Source organism: Thermobia domestica, chromosome 9, assembly GCF_964235325.1.
Source record: "Thermobia domestica chromosome 9, izTheDome1.hap1.1, whole genome shotgun sequence".
NCBI lineage: Eukaryota > Metazoa > Arthropoda > Insecta > Zygentoma > Lepismatidae > Thermobia > Thermobia domestica.
Genome location: NC_137462.1, coordinates 83,309,274 through 83,325,456, shown reverse-complemented (window position 1 = coordinate 83,325,456; position 16,183 = coordinate 83,309,274). Strand labels below are relative to the sequence as shown.

The following is a 16,183-nucleotide window of genomic DNA, read 5'->3' as shown; positions in this document are numbered from 1 at the left end:
ACTTCATCACGTCCTCACCATTACACATATGTTTTTCGCGATTACATCATTGATTTTCATTTTGCATTTTACCTTACATTGATATATCACACATCCCACTTCTCATTTCAATACCTTACGCTATATCCAAGATCGTGGCTTTCAAGATGGCCGCCAAAATATTGTTATAACATATCAGGTATCTTTTTGATATCATCCCGATGCTTCTCGCCCTTTCCGTTTTCGACATAAACGGGTATCTTGCGACGTTTACCTTAGATCATATTGTCGCGTGGTGCGTTATATTGTGGAGCATAACTCCGGTGTTTCTGGCATTGGGCAGCTCCAATTTGGCATTTTTTCTTCTTTTCCATTATGTGTCCTCTGGGCGAAGTTTGAGTCGGATCTGAGTGTGCCTCGTTGTGGACCTTGCTTGTAAGCCCCACGTGGATAGGATGACCAGACCAGGGATATCATTCTACGCATTGGATAGGAAACACTATTTCATCCGCCATACTTCCCGGACCTTACACCGTCCGATTATCACCTGTTCCATTCCTTCGATAATCACCTTAGAAGACACCAGTTCAAATCCCTAATAGAGGTGCAAAACGCACTTGATACCTTCTTCGCTTCATGGCTCACCAAGTTCTACCGTGATGGAACCCATGGCCTTCCAGAAAGTTGGCAGAAGATCATCGATGCTGATGGGGACTATTTTTGATCTTCCATGTATGTCTTAGGTGACATATCGATGTTCGAAGGTAGTAGTTGAAAAAGCGACAGAACTTTCTTGGTTATCTTTATAAAACTCAAATACCGCAGCATAATCTATTAGACTGGCACGTCTCTTTCAGTAAATTTCCCTTCCATAGAACCTTAAATACATCCTGCTTATACTCAGATAAGCAAAGTATCATATGCTGATTGTTAAATGAACATGCACATGTAATGCTGAAAGCAAACCGGAAAGTAGTCGAGAATTTCCTTGAAACGCAATTACAGTTATCAAGTATATAATCAAAATGAATTAAAAATTACACTGATTAGCACATGCAAAGACAAATAGCATTTGAGACACGAAAAACATTTATGCGTGTCACGCAATACCTCAAAGAACCCATCGTTCAGTACTTGTCTGTATGCTATCGACTATTTTCAGTGTTGGCAATTCATAGGAAGGATGAAGGTGTATATACCCATCATGTCACATGGAAAAGTGCCATTACATAAAATTTTTCAAGATATTGCATGCTATTTATTTATCACCAGTAAATAACATAAAATAAAATTAATACTACGAACAGCCTCTATACCTCTGAAATAAATAAATTCTCAGTAATATATTCACCTGATCAAAAGGCTAATACTATAGTGACGTACTAAAAAAAAACTGTACTCTTAGTGACAGACAGTGTAGTTGATGAAATTCATTTCTACACTTCATACTTTATTCTTTGAACAAAAGTTAAAATTAACCTTGAAACATCCTGCAAGTTCTTCAGTACTTATTTGCCTATTCGCAAAGGAAAGAAAAGTAAAAAGCTATGGACCAAACAAATAACGACAAACTTGAAAATATTAATTACCTATGTTTCATAATATTAGACTGATGCGAATGAAATGTCTGATTTAACGTCTAGCGAAAAACTCATCTCAGCAACGTAACACAAAGATAGGCTAAGGTTACACGTCCTTAGAGTCAGTCCACGTCACGAACCCAGTACCCGTCCAGGAAACAGGCTGGGGTAGCCAGACAGCCAGAAGGCAGTGAATTGTTGAATGGGGTCGCATGTTAACCATGGAAAACACAAAACTGTGAGTGATTTTTTTTCAGCAAGCTTCAAGAAACATTAACAGTACGTTTGGACGAGAAACTGCGTAGGAACGGATTATTATTCACCGTTGGTTTGTCAAATTTCGTTCCGATGACACACGATGAGCTGTTTAGAAATACCATGTAAGCGAACCCTCATAAGAATTCGTGTCATGGCAGGCAAGTTAGGCATACACCATACCAGCCTCGATTAGCTATTCTGTGCAATCGGTAATATGAAAAAGTTGGTCTCACGAGCCTCACGTTGATACTGGCCACATAAAAATTTCCGTCTACAAGCGTGCAGTTCTCTTAAATGAAATATTTCAGTTTAACGTCCTACGATTGTACCCTTTAGGCTAAGGGAAACGTGATTAAAGCAGTGAATGATTATAGAAGAAATGGTGGAATGAGAAAATGGATTTGGCTTTTCTCGCATTCTGCTGATAGCCGCACTCTTCACCAGTGCTGCTGTGAGTGTGATAAGACAGTGAGTCACAACTAGAGGAAAGAAACGAGCCTGAGAGCACTGACTGGACTAACCATTCATCCTACTTTATTTTACATCGCAACAACGAGTTTGCAGTTGAATTTGTGAACAAAACACCTCCTAGATTATGACGTCATTCCTTAATACTTTCACCCCCTTCTGCTCAAAAAACACAAAACGCGCTGTTGTGTGTGTTATGGTATACTAAGGGAGTAACTATTCCCAAAGTTTGTTTCTTAATCCAGGCCCATTGGAGATATTGGACAGTGAAATATGCCGAATTGGCATAATTCTCCAACTTTACAATTTTTATTTCCAGGTCTTTGGGAACAGTTACAGGTCTGCAAATTTTTGTATATAAACTTATGACCCAGTACTACATGGACACACAAATTCAGATCTATAAGTTAGTTGTTTCCTCTTCCCAAACATGTTTTCAATGTACAAAATTGTTGCTTCTGTAGGCTCCGATTTCACCCCTTTTAAGTGGTTTTAGGCAAAAATGTTAAGAGATCGAAGTTTCAGCTCTGCGCAAGTTGGAGACACCCAGCAAACTTCAGTTTGCTAGGACAAATACATGCTGAGATATTCAAAACAACGTAAACGCCTGAAATTGAGAAAACGCAAAATGGCGGCAGCTACTGCGTCTTCATTGGATGTTGTAAAAAATAATTAATTATGATTTTGAAGTACTCTTATATCGACTCAACATTTCTGAACAAATCAGATTTTTTGAAAAGGTCGAGCGACAATTTTTCTTTTTTCTCGATCACTTAGATGGATTGACCCAAAACTGAAGTGCTATGAAAATCATAAACACAGTTCAATGGTTGGATTTTGATTAACGTCCAGGATGTCCCTTAAAATACCTCCCAAGCCAGACAACGTGGTGTTGCTGGTGTGGTGATCTATGGTTGAAATGATCCATCACATCTTTCTCACTAAGGTGAAACCATCAATGCAGATTGTTACAGTGCTGAACTTCATGAAATGCATTGCAAAAATGTCCGCACCTATCCAGCAATGGTCAATAGACATGGTGTCTTCATGTTGCAAGAAAATATTCGTCCACATATCGCGCAAAGGAAGGTGCACACTCTTCGTGGGTTACAATATGAAACCACTCCTCACCTACTGAATTCCCTCGATATCTCTTCCCACTGACTACCACCTCTTCCGACATCTCGATCACGTCTTGGGAGGGAAGACTTCCCTGATGATCGGGCGGTGCAAAATACTGTTGAGGTCTCCATTGCATCGCATTTTCCAAGACCTGTTTCACTACAAAATCCAACAATCGGGTGAGCAATGGCAAAAATGTGTGGTTACAGACGGCGACAGTTTTGATTCAGTATTGTTTTTTCTTATCTTCGAAACTGTCGTATCTGGAGCAGACATTTCATTTGTACCAATCTAATAAAATGCCACAACATTACATTTTGATAATCGTCATATTTAAAGCAAATATTACTGATCAAATGGCAACATCTACCAACTGTTCTGCTTCACTAAGTAATTATCTCTATACAATACATTTAAGTATTCGTAGGAAATTCAAGTAAGTGGGAAGACAGTGTGATTGCTTTGATGATTTGCGTAATCTAGTCTTCAATCCCAATCAGCCTACGTGAGGTTCCTGTAGTTTTAAGAATGAAGTGTTTGTCATCGTTGAGCGTTCGAGTTCTGCTGAAGAAAAACAGGCGCATCTGAAGACATCCCGAACTGAAATTAATTCCTTATTTAATGTCCCATGATCATATTCTGTCCCGTTCGTCAAAACCTCGATGAAAGAAGTAAAGCAAGATATCATAAGAACCTTAAGTTATGGCAAAATAACTGAGAAATATGGAATGAATATGCAGTATAAGTCGAATTAACGTAATATTTCAAGTTTTTGTAATTGGATGAGCGGTCAACTCTGGTGCATGCGGTTCTGATTCGATTCCAGCTTGTACCACGTGGGTTTTGAGGTGAACACAGACCATGTGCGTGGTTTTTCTCAAGAGATATGTTTCCTCCCACTTTCTTCATTCTACCATTTCGTTCATAATCATCATCATCATTTCCATTAGCTTCGGATCATAATCGAAGGACATTAAAAAAATAATCTAAGCTTTTGTTTAATAAAAGTAATATTGCCGACAATCACACTTCCCGACTATCAATAGTAACACTAACAGAAATATTAACTTCAATTCCAAATGTATTATGGTTAGCTTGCCACATTACTCATGGTTATCACCAAGCAGAACTTTCATTATATGTATTCAAAATATTTATAGGTGCAGGAAGAACACAATCTACACAAGCGTCTGCGTACGCATCATATAGCAAAACTCACTCATAACCTAGGTAATTCAAGAAATTAAATGATAAATGACTTTTTGAATCAAGAGCTTTAATTCCAACTTATGAGTAATTTTCCGATATGTAGTCTAGATATATGTAGTTAAATATTTATTATAAGAATTCTATCATCAACTGAGAGCTTCCATGCATTATTGTTCTGTGCTACTATCTCCTGCAAGACGTCAATTATAAATTATCAATTTGAATAAGATTGGTGCTCATAAAATCACGTTTACCGCCAAGTTTGCACCATGCTGTGTTACATATTTATCCACTTCATTCCATCTATCGTACCCACCAAGCTCTAGGGTTCATTCTACTATGACAGTGACCCTTTCAAAGAGATATTACACATTTTTTGTAATGTTTCGCAGATGTTTCTCGTAATGTTTGGCGGATTACACCTACCAAGTAGAAATCTCACCACAAAAAATATCTATTGTGCCTCCACTAAAACTACGAATCTTTATGCAAAAAAAAAATATAGAGAATACGCAATCGAGACGGATTAAGTCTGATATTGATCAACGAAACACAAGAAAGGAAAATCTGTGAAGAGTCGAAACGACCATAAACCAGATATTACATGATATTACTTTTAATGAAGTAGTCGGATTTGTGGTCATTCCATCAGTACGCAAGAACTTCGGAAGCTCAATTATTATGTTCTCTCTCTCTCTCTCTCCTACCCATACACAAACGCACAGGCGCGAACAGTCATATTACTATATTAACGCATGCATCCGATATACAAGGTTGAATTGCAGTGTCTTCAAACGGTTGCAGTGAAATGATAAATCTATACTGTTATCCACATAGAAACAATTATTACCAACTCACCAACACATAGGTATATTTTAAAGTGTATATATCTATAGGATGACGAGACAAAAGACCTAAACTGTAAGTTTCGGGATATTTTTTGTTCGTATACAATATCATTTAGGATAATTTACAATATAATGATTGTTACTCTACCTTACAAAACGCTACTAAGAAGTGTTCATCTCTAGAATTCCTTGGTTTATTCCCAAGTTAAGTTTGTAGTGACCAACATATGCCGTGTCCAGAGGTTATCTCGAGGTTCTCTTCCACCAATTCTTTCGTAATCATTTACATATAACATCCGTTTCGTCTAGTTTAGAACGCATAACCGTCAACTATACACTGCGGCTTTCGAAAAATGAAAACTTCTCGAAAGAATAGATTCTATATTAGAAGGGAGTTTTTTAAGAGTAAATTTTCTTGTTCTTATTATCTTAATAACAACTTATTAATATATATATCGCGTAAAGTCTACACATAAACAATATTTCATACAATTTCATATAGTCAGTTCAAACAAATATTAAAAGTACTTTTAGGGTTGCATTATCTCATGATAACTACTAGAAGTTTCTCCAAATTTACGACGAAGACTTACTAAATTAGCCAGGAAACAAAGTATCCATGTCACATAAAGGTGTACGTATTATGAGCGTACAGTTAATATCAACACTATCATTGCCTTCATACATTTATTCGTAGTTGTTCTTTTCTAACTCTTTCCAATGACGAGTACATTGTATCAATATGACTATAAAAAATTAAATACGATTTTTGATAATAAATAGTTCCATAATTTGAAATAAGTAAAAAAAAAAAATGCATACATATAATGGAATTGAAACCGTTTTCATTTTGTGTCCGCAGGTATTTTACGTCAATTGTAACCTTGCTCTTTCAGCCACGGATATTCATCATGAAAATACTCCGTACCTTATGATCTCACGAACATAAATCAGTCACGTCATGCTTTGCATCACGCTCTCAATACGAATGTGGACAAAAATTGTGATATTACAAGAACTTGTTGTATACATGTTTAAATCATTCTAATAACTCTAAAATATTCACTGAAGTTTAATCAAAAAGTGTGTAAATACAGCGTCTAAAAAAAAAAAAAAAAAAAAAAAAAAAAAAAAAAAAACTTCCTTATGTATTTCATTATCAATGTTTTTCCATGTAGTATTATTAATCTCTTATTAACAACTTTACCTATCTGTTTCGTCATTATTACAATTCTTGACACATTACTTGTAAGAACATATCATTGTGATTAGAGTACCTTCTTATTCTGAAAATGCAAAATAATATTTTAATACTATGTTTGGAACTGTTTTTAACCTCTTAGCCTTCGTTGTATGATCTGCTCAAAGTAACCATTTGAAAAAGGCCATTTTAAAAGTTTCAGAACGATGTACGAAACATTAACATACATAATATTTCTTGTCGTTTCATAATACGCTTAGTACAATGATGTTTTAAAACATTTAACTCGTCGCACAAACCAGATTCTTCCAGACTTGTGAAATACTCTTCCACTGAAAATTAACATATTTTTCTCAAGAAAATCAGAGTACGCCAAGATATTTTTCAGCTTCAGGAAGAGATAGAAGTCGGTCTGATAAAGATAAATATGATGAATAGAGCGGACATTCCAGCAAATCATATCCAACTCATTACTTTGGACATTGCAACGACACCCATACGAAGGTGAGTATTACCGTGATATAACATTGTTTTCTTCTTTGTTAAGTCCATGATTTTCCATTAATGTTTCTTGTAGTTGGTCCAAAAGCTCTGCACATAGCATTCAGTGGCGCTGGTTTTAACAAGTGGAAGATAACCAATGAGAACACCACCTTTCCATTCCAAAAACTGAAGCCATGATTTTTTAAACACAGAACACACGTGACTTTGGGAGATGGAGAATCAGGATATTTCCACTGGTTTGACTGTTGTTCTCTTTCTGGAGTGCAGCATATAGTAGTGTAACTGTTTCATCAGTGGTTAAGAAAGTACAAGTACACGTCAGTTGCTTATTTCTTAAAATGAGCTAAGTTGTCCTTAGAGATTTGCATTCAGCCAAAATGTGAAATTCCCATCCAGCTGAAATGTTTAGACTTTTTGCACTACACTCCTACTACTATTCGATCCTGTTACTTTAGGATACCAAATGTCTATGTATTATTGGCTGACTATCGATTATTGATTATTGCATCCCAAATTAAGACTTTATTGAAATTTTCAAAAACATTCTGAGCCAAGCAAAGAAACTATAAACAAAATTTTGAAATTGGCCTCCATTAGATGTTCTAAATGACCAAAAAGTTTCGAACTACTAAAATTAAGATAGGTGAAGGAAGAAAATTTCACCCCTGTCAAATATAGTAGGGGGTCAAAGACAAAATTTAACAGACCTGCTAAAATACAATCCAGAACGAAATTTGAAAATTTACATAGCCAGACCATTAAAAAGTTGCCAAACTTTTTTAAGTGATACATTTGACATTGATTTTTCGAAAACTTTGGGTCACCCCAGGCTACAAGTCATGAAAAGGAAACAAACATCCCTGGGCCAATGCACTTGTGTCAGATGTTTATAGGGACGAGTCATGTATCTCTTCCAAAACTTCGAAGGTGGGTTGCTTAAAGGTCAAATTATGATTACTCAAGATCTGATCAAATGTGACGCTAGTCTATTAACGTGTGATTGCACATTCCTGCTAAATTTTTTAAAGTCCAAATTTAAAAATTGAATTTGCATTTTCACATAATCTACTTATTCTTCGAACAGAAAGTAACAAAATCCGTATGATACATACATATTTTATATATATGATAGATTGATAGATAAACAGATATATATATATATATATATATATATATATATATATATATATATATATATATATATATATATATATATAGAGAGAGAGAGAGAGAGAGAGAGAGAGAGAGAGAGAAATCTACTTCGTCGTATGAAAAAATATTAGTAGGATATTTTTCCTTCTTTAAATTACGCATAGATGAAGTACACAGGTATATAAGGGAGGCAAGCGAGCATCAGATCATATGCAAACACCTCATTATTCCATAACAGTAGTTATGCACTACGCCATGAAATCGTACTAACTGATTAGTAGCAGAGGAGGAATGATTGCAGAAAAGACACTAGCTCTTACTCTCCCTCCATCAACCTACAATTCGTCCATTCGCTCTACATCGATTTTTCCAACCTGCTTCTTCCGCTTCCCGACCTCTCGGTTCATCACGGATGATTCTTTCTCCCTCATTTATTCTCAGCTCACCTCCCTTCGTCTAGCTTTTAATCAGGCTTTCAATATACTGGGCTACTAACGTATTAGCCTGACTGTCATGCATATGTGTTAGCCTATACAAACTTAACAGACATCTCTCACTCCCATTCCAATTTTGATGAACGAGCTATCCTATATGATTTCCGAACATCAATTTTAACCCAATTTGCATTTAGTTATTTACTTTTCATGTATTAAATCCTGAATTAATTTTGTGTATGTACCGGTCTGATGTGTCTAGAAAAAAAGTGTTAATTTTCTAACATTTTACAAACGCTTGTACGGAAGCGAAGCACTGATAAAACAAAAAGATCAGCTGTTTTAGAACTTTCTGTGCTCTATACTAATTCAGGCCTCCTGTACTTGAAAATTACTACGAGCATTTTCCATCATCTACAGTAGTCTCTTGAGTCTTCCAAAATTTTTGATTCTTTGCTGACAGCGTCGGAAAATGAATGTTATTTCTCAGTACAAAGCGCTTTATCGTTGCTATTCATATCGAAGAAATGTAAGTAACCTATAAAAGCAAAATCCAGCCCTTATATCAAATCGACATTTAAAAAAAAATGCTCTTAATGTGCTACGAAGAAACAAAATCAAGATTTTTGAGAAATATCTGACTCGAAAAGGAACGAGCAAAATGGTAAACTAGAAAGAATTACACAATGCAGTGATTCATAATATCTACTGATGATCACTGAATATATGCAGATAATAAAATCGAGACATCTACGATAGCAAGAACTGTTGCTTCCACTGGGGAAATTGGTGATAAACGCAGGACTTTGTGCATACCAAGAAAAAGATGGAAAAATTAATATAAAGAAGGTCTTGGAGCTAGTTCAGTTATGGGTTAGATTGAAAAGAAAACAATAGTGGATACAGTTAATATGGATTAACAGCTTTGACTTAACATTAATGATAAACGCTCTCGAGTTTGATTTTATTTTTTTTAATTAATGAAACAATAGTAGAATGTAAACAACAAATGCGTTAATATAGCAGTACCAATGGAAGTTCCTTGGGTATATTAGAGTTGTAATCAATATTAATAAGTATGATTGATTAAGGAAACGAAGAAAGTATCAACTGCATTTTCCACCTCTACTTGGGATTTGAACTGGCGTCTTCTAACGTGATTGTCCAAGGAATGGAACAGGTGATAATCGGACGGTGCAATGTTCAAGGAATATGGCGGATGCAATAGTGTTTCTTATCTAAGGCGTAGAATGGTGTCCCGGGTCATCCTAGCCACGTGGAGCTTAGCGTTGTCCTGAAACAGGAGGATCCCTTTGCGATTCAGAAGTGCTGGCTCCAGAGTTTTGATTTTTTCTTGAACACGCCGCAACTGCTGACAGTACACAGTTGCATTGATGCTCTGACCAGCTGGTAGCAATTCCCGATGCACGATGACACGAGAAGTCCACCAAATGCACAGGAGGACCTTCTGGTGCAGTGCTGTTTCGGCTGTTTTGGAACCGGTTCATGGGATGCTAACCAATGATGATGGCGCCGCGGAGCTTCGTACAGGACCCACTTCTCATCACATGTTAACATCCCGTCCTGAAATGACTCCTTTCTCAGACTAGACAGCTAAGAAACACAGGTGTCTGCTCGCGTTACCTTCTGGCCCGGAGTTAAATCATGTGGGGCCTATCGATTCAACTTGTAGTGTTTCCCAAATTGAGGGGGATGCTGCCTAAAGATCTTCATTTTGTTGATGTGCTGGTCTTCCGGCACATGGTGCGTCTTCGAGTGTTTCGTCACCGTCCTGAAAGTTGTTAAACCACCGCTGCACTGTCCGCGTAGCCACAACACCCTCACCAAAGTCCTGGCATATTTTCCGCCACGCTGCAGCGGCGTTTAACTCCAGTTTGAGCTAGTACAACATACACGCCCTTATGATGCTCTATGGAGGTCTCACGTTCACTCTGTCCTTATGCAAGTTCACGGTGTAATTGAACTGCCATAACCAGGTAGTATGTTGGATATATACCCACACCAACAACTGACTTTCGCCTTATCTCCATTCGCATTCAATTTACGGTGTGAGGGCCAATTGAACAGAGAGCACCAGAAAATTCGACAGAACTTTCTTGGTTACCTTTATAATAAACACATTGTTTCCAAACATTTTTCCTACGTATCATTTAATTGTTCGAATCAGAAAAAAATGAAGTAACGCAATCGACGAAGATACTGGCTTGTACACAGAAGTATCAGTTATGTATGAACTAATACACAATCAGAACGACATACTTAGTAAGACAATTTGATTCTCTAAACATCTACGGGACTTCTAGGGTCGAGACTGCGAAGCAAAAACAAACGATACCACCTGAACATAATTTCACTAGTACCGAAAATGTGAAAGTGAATTTGAATCTTTGCAATGAATTCCCTCTGGTCTACTACTTTAACTTTGGGACACTTATAGCAAACTGCATGAGTGAAATATTACGTAATTAACTGGAAATTACTCATTAATGTTTCCATACAAAACGTCCAAGAAGTTCTAATCCATAACCGAAATAAGTATGCAGCCGTTCCAGTTGCGTATTCCGGCAATTTATGTGGATTCTCAAATCTAATGAAATGAGACAAGTGTATTTTAAAGCCTAGAGCTATTAAGTTTCTAGACACCGTTATAAAACCATTTTACTCATGAAAAACAACTACCATTAAAACACAGAAAGGGATTTTAAAACAAGACCTAAAGATACTATTCTAACATTCCCCAGGTGAGATAGCACAAATATCTTAAGAAACCTCAGTGAGAACGCTGTTTTTACCTATGCCTACTTGGTTGAATTCGATTCAACATTATATGCTACTCTTTAAGAACAAAGTAATTAGTGAATAACGAAAGTTTATGTTGATGTTGGGGAGAAATACCAAGAAAACTACTTTAATCTGCTCACCACCACATGACAAGATTTAGTAACACGTTTTACATCAATTTGTGTTCTTTCTTTTACATTGAAAATTGTCTGTGGGTAGATCCTTAATGATGATTTCCCTCTTCTTTTCTTTCTCTTCTGAAGTTGTATCCTAATACTGTCGACGACTTCCTATCAAAGGGAGCTGGAAGTCCATCTGAGATTTCTATCTACAACGAAGACGAACATTAATAGAACTAGTTTCTTCCAGTTTTCTGTCCAGCATTGTTTGTTTTCGGGTTGATTGTATCTTTCTGTCTCTACCTCAAATAACCTCTATAACAAACGTATTGAAGAAACAGAAAGCTTCCAGGATTTCCGCAGAAAGAAAGAAAGATAAAGAACATGATGCTACCGAAGAATTACCTACGGAAGAAGTCTTTTTATCACAGCCTAGAAAAGAACCAACGGCACAGAGGCAAACTCGATAATTAAGTTGTAGTTTAAATGGAACATCACACATTTAAAAATCTTCTTCAACTACTACTAACAAATTATGTTCATCGACTGAATTATTTCGTGGCTTACAAACACTAGAAGACCTTCCAGTTTCAACACTTCAAATAATGACTACAAGTCTATAACAATTCCTGTCACAAACTTAATCCAATCTTATCTTATTTAGAGTTCAAATCGAGAAAGACTTGGACTAATATTACAGTGTACACATGTACAGTCATCGACAAATGGAAATTAAATATTTTACATTCAGAATGTATTGAAGTATATTTTCTTTTATTATACATCTAAACTACCCCTGAATAATCTTTAATTTTACCTGACCACATTTAAGTTATGGAAGTCTTCCTGTGTATATGTTTCACAGTGCAAATTCTAAGTCATGTTACAATAGTAAAAATTCTTCATAAATAACCCTCAATGAAGTTACTCCAAAGTAATAAATAATAGCATCAATTTTACTTTACAGTCTCAGTCGTGATTTACTGATATTTACAGTGTGCATAAATATTAAATCTGCTTTAAGTTTGTGAGCAGCAAATAGCAAGTGTGCTGCAAATTTCATCAGCCTTTTATGAGTCTTATGATAGACGTAGAAGCTTGCTGAGGATGGTACAAGTCTCAAATCTTACCGATGTACGGGCTAGGGTTAATTGAAAGCCGGTTTATTATTTCATTCTTGCTAATTTATAACACTAATTATGAAAAATTAACTTGTTTGTCACAAATACTATATCAACAAGAAAGGAGAAAATGCATTATATATATATATATATATATATATATATATATATATATATATATATATATATATATATATATATATATATATATATATTTACTAAGAAGAAAAAGAAGGTAAGTGAGATGAAATTATTAAGTCAAACAATGAACGGTTTCATCATATTTAAACAAATTCACACACAAATGCACGACAAGATAATAAATATATTTTTGCCCTTAAGATCATTCACTATCCCAAGAAACATATTCACATTATTTTCCAAAATATATAAAACTTTTTTTTAAAAAAGACAAGAATAATAGACTTCGATACTGTTTTTGTACTTATAAAACATTATCTAATGAAACAGTGTTCCTGAAATATTTTCAAATAAATAATGGCGTCATACACTTACACGACGAACTGCACAGTAGTAGTAAACTTAGAGATAGGGCTATTCCACTAGAGAGCATTTTTAAAATAACAGAGAATTAAGCAGATAAATTGTAATCTGCTTCCATTTTTCCTATCTAATATTTTATAAGGGAAAAAGGGTAAGGCGAGAAGAACGAATGTGTTGTGAAAATTCTCAACCAAGTATAGCATAGTCACCGAAGGAGACTACAGGTAGATGGACGAAACAATTGTCACGTTATACACCAACATATTGCGAAACGAAAATAACTAACACAATGGACAACGTGCTAAAAGTCTAACTCATCGTTTATACTACAAGTAATCTACATACTTCTATATATAAAAGAGTGAATCCAGGACTCATTCATCACAGTATCTCCCAAACCGTTGGACCTAAGTACTTCGTGTTCTGCACAAATATTCCCTTTGAACCCTAGCCTGCAGATAAAACAATGTTTTCCATTTTGTATCTCCGAAGGGAAGAGGAGTTTGAAAGTATTTTCGTCGCTCATCAAATCTCCGAATCTGTATGGCGTAGGCAACTGACATTTCACATAATTATTTTTGTTGAACACTAGACGAAAGACAAGATGGGGTTTTACAAAATGCAAACTTTGTGGAGGAAAAAGGGGCTTTGAAATTAATATTTGTGTTCACCACAACATCGAAACAATAAAACGTAGAAACCTTAAATTTTGGATAAATATTGCCCTTGAACCCTACATGGGAGAATATAACAGTGGTTTACAAAGTGTGAACCCCCAGGCCGAAATATAGCATAGAGCCATGAAATTATCACACTATACACATATTTTGCAGATAGAATATGAATATCGCATGTAAAAATTCACTTGCTTAAGTTTGGGGACTGGGAAGAGACACTTACTATAAATTATTTTAAAGAAATAGATTTTGATTTTCAGTTTGGCGTCCTTTTCAGCAGCGAGGCTATATGAGACATGAACCTACAGCTTAAAGTGGGATCCGAACCACATGAGCTCCCGCCGAGAATCGAACCCGGGAAAAGGATTTTGAGTAACAATTTTTACAGAACAGGGACAGTCCTCAGATTTTCATGCAAGGAAGTTATTTAACTTCGTCTCAACTTTAAGAAAAGATCTAAGCGGGGAGGAATCAACTAAGACTTTACTTAACAATTTACATGAATTGAAAGTGAATCCGCCCTTCTGAGATAGTGTGAAAATAATTCGGTCCTGGATTTTTGAAAAGTTATATAGGAGTGGTTGTATAAAGATTTACGTAACTTCAGTATATTCGAATTAGCATCAACGAATATCTTAAAATTAGAAAAATTTGAGTACATTTTTCTCAAAATATTTTCCATAAACCTTGTTCTTATGGTTGCCGTACTGCATATGAATAGAGTGGACACTTTTGTTAGATATATATAAGGGGGAGGGATCTCAAAAGAAACCTGACTTTTGTTCTTAAAAATTAATTTATTAAGTTGTTTTTACAAAATTCTTTCAGTCTTCTTCAAAGTACTCTTCATGAGATGTGATATACTTCTCCAGTCTTCTTTCCCATTGTTTGACGCACCTCTGGAATTATTCAACTTTGATATCGTTCAGTGCCTTTTACGAAGCACTTTTTACAGGCTCCACATCATCAAAACACTTCCCTTTTAGATTTTTTTAACGTACTCGTGAACTCTCATCGTCTTTAATGATCTTGGTCAAAAAGTCTGAGTCACCTTCAATCTAATTTTACAAATCCTGCGCCAAATTCAGACAAATGTTTCTTATCCTGGGTGAGCACGCGAGGAACAAACTTAGCAACAACGTCTCATTTGCAAATCCTCAGTCCAAATCAGCTGGCACGAGATCCCACTCACTCCTGTCTGTCCTAAAATTTCGTCGATCGTGAAAAGAGGATCCTCGTTGATTTTTTTGGCAGAGTTTTTCAATTGTTTCGTCGTTTCGAGATGATGGGCGCCCAGAACAAGCATGCTCTTCAACACTCATCCCACTACATTCAAAGCATCCAAACCACTCGGAAATTTGTGTGCCGCTCATAGTATTCTTATTGAAAGCCTGTTGAACCAGTTGGTAAGCTTCTGCTGCTTATTTTGCAGCAGGAAGCAAAATTTCAAATATGCTCTTTGTTTCTTTAAATCTGTCTAACGATTTTGCAGGCAGCAAAGAGAACAGTTCAGAAAAACACTACGATCAAACGTTAACCTCCTATGCAGTAGTTACTCCTTGCAACTGATTTGGGAAGGTCTCTACTAGACTTACCTAGCGGAGAACTCTCCGCTACGCCGAGAAACGGCCGTCCGCTTTCAATCCGGTTTCCTTTGGGTCCCCCTTCGTATAAATCTCAGATGAGGGCACCTCACTAAAGCATTGCCGCTTCCATTTACACTGAATCCTGCTCTACTACAGAGTTACCACCTGAATGTTAAAATTCCTGTAGACGTTCTCAGTAAACTTTGTCCGAAGAAACATGACCTCATGAGTAAATCACGCATTCTGAACTATTACGAAATGTACTGTCATATTATTAATCACTTTCTTTAATGAAATATGAGCAATATAGATACAGAGATCTTTCTCGAAAGAAGAAAAAATCAATTAAGCAAAACTCGTGTCACCAACACTCTACTCACTATAAATATTTCTTTGAAAAGTAGATTATGCATTATACTTTGAGCTTGTTAAGAAATATATAAAAACTTAACAAATCATTGTTGCCCTTTTCCAAAAACTCGAGCAATACTTACCACCATAATTGAACTACTCTTTCTGGATTTTTCTAGAGAAATTACCTGTTCTGGATTTTTCTAGAGAAATTACCTGTCATCTTGCAGGATTGCTACTTATATACTTATTTATGAAATATGAAGAC

The 16,183-nt window shown here is 35.9% G+C and overlaps 1 protein-coding gene across 1 annotated transcript in view; it reads right to left on the bottom strand.

Moving 5' to 3' along the window:
* Gprk1 (G protein-coupled receptor kinase 1) overlaps window positions 1-16,183 on the bottom strand; it is a 609,628-nt gene that overhangs the window by 376,264 nt on the left and 217,181 nt on the right. The window lies entirely within an intron of this gene.